This window comes from Osmia bicornis, unplaced genomic scaffold, assembly GCF_907164935.1.
Source record: "Osmia bicornis bicornis unplaced genomic scaffold, iOsmBic2.1, whole genome shotgun sequence".
NCBI lineage: Eukaryota > Metazoa > Arthropoda > Insecta > Hymenoptera > Megachilidae > Osmia > Osmia bicornis.
The window spans coordinates 37,451-39,366 of record NW_025791374.1 but is presented as its reverse complement, the minus strand read 5'-3'; the positions used below and the strand labels follow the sequence as shown (position 1 = coordinate 39,366).

The window sequence follows — 1,916 nt, the reverse complement described above, 5'->3', positions numbered from 1 at the left end:
TAAACTAAATCATAACAGTAACTTTAATTCAATTAATTCAGAATGAATGAACAATGACGGAATGAAAGAATGAACGAATTATCAGTGAAGTTATTAATAAAGAAATTAAAGAGAATGAAGTGAATAGGAAGCGTAAAGTATAAAGTGAAAGCCACGACTAGCATAATGTAATAATATAGGGTAAAGCAACGCAGTGTAATATAATGCAATGTAATATAATATAATGTAAAACAAATGATATATAATAAAATAAAGTAGAATATAAAATACAAGAAGTGGACTCAAAATATAACTGTAAAGCTTGTTAACTAAATACTCTATTTCTTTACCAAAGTAAATTATATGTTAAATGGTAAATGGTGAATGATAAGTGATCATGTCAATGCAAATGTAAATAGAACCTATTATTTCATGACATTTCAAAATAAGGAAATAAACAACACGTAAATAAATCAAATCAAATGTAAACTGTGTAATTCAGTTAAACACTATGCTACTGCATAGTGTAAGAATAAATCAATCAATCAATCAATAAGTAAAGTATTTTAAACTAATATTTAAAATGGTGAAATTAAACAGAACCCGCGCAGTATGAAAGCATTTGAATAGACAAAACCACTCATCATCACAGAAGAATAGCAAAATTAATTAAGATAAATCAAATCAAATCACCAACCTCAACTGATCAGAATGAATAAATGAATGAATAATGAATAATGAATAAGTGAATGAATGAATGAATGAATAAATCAAGGAAGAGAGAAACAGCAGAATACCAGCAAGTACGAGTAAGGTAAAGTAAAATAAACCATTGAAAAGTAAAATTCAGAGATGAGATAACAAAGACAAATGACAATTATTTTCAGCAAACCCTAATGTGCCAAAGCCACGGTGTCAAAACTAGCATGCAAGGACTAGTTAAAAGGAACGACATTGAATAAGAGAACTGAATTGCAACTGAAAAGGAAAAGAAAAGAAAGGAAACAAGGTAAGGTAATGCAACATACTATAAAACAACAGAAATTACCCATACTGGTGACATGACTATTAAATTTAAATTACAGAAACAGCCCACCATCATGGAAGAGCAACATTATGACCAGAGAGAGACGTCATGAATAAATTGAATTAAAGAATATCAAAAGAACATCAAAATGTCCAATGAATATCAAGAATGCACAGGCAAATCAAGAACCAAATCAAGAAGCGATAATGAAATAAAATGAATATCAATAACAGCGATAACGTGTCATAATAAACTAGAATATATAAATATAAATATACTAAAATATAAAATATAGAATAAAGAATAACCGTATGGAAACAAATCATAAATATATTAATACAATCTACAGAACTTTGTACCATCATGAGTTAAAATAAACTAAATCATAACAATTGCTTTAATTCAATTCAATTCAGAATGGATGAACAGTGACAGAATGAAAGAATGAACAACTGAACAATGAAGTAATCAATTAAAGATACTAAAGAATGAGTTAAATAAGGTAAACAGTTATAAGTCATAAAGTATAAAGTATAAAGTGAAGGCAGTAACCAACATAATGTAAATAATATAATCACGTACTATAATGTAAAACAAAATGAAATATACTAAAATAGAATACAAAATACAAAATACAAGAAGTAAACTCAATAAAATATAATATAACCGTACAGATTATTTGCTACAATACTCTATTTCTTTACCAAAATAGCTCATAAGTTAAAATATAAATTATAAGTGGCAAATGATAAACGATGAATGATTATGTCAATGCAAATGCAAATAGGACCAATTATTGAATGATATATCAAAATAAATAACTAAAGCGACAATAAATCAAATTAAATATAAAGTACGTAGTTCAATAAACACTACACCAGTATATAGACTGAATAAATAAATAAATAAA

At 26.5% G+C, this 1,916-nt stretch overlaps 1 long non-coding RNA gene across 1 annotated transcript; it reads left to right on the top strand.

The window, feature by feature from the left end:
- Window positions 1-713: 713 nt before the first annotated feature.
- Window positions 714-1,501, top strand: LOC123989091. Its single transcript, XR_006830435.1, has 3 exons — window positions 714-793; window positions 867-988; window positions 1,065-1,501. It is a non-coding gene; the product is annotated as an uncharacterized LOC123989091 (long non-coding RNA).
- The last annotated feature ends 415 nt before the right edge of the window (window positions 1,502-1,916 follow it).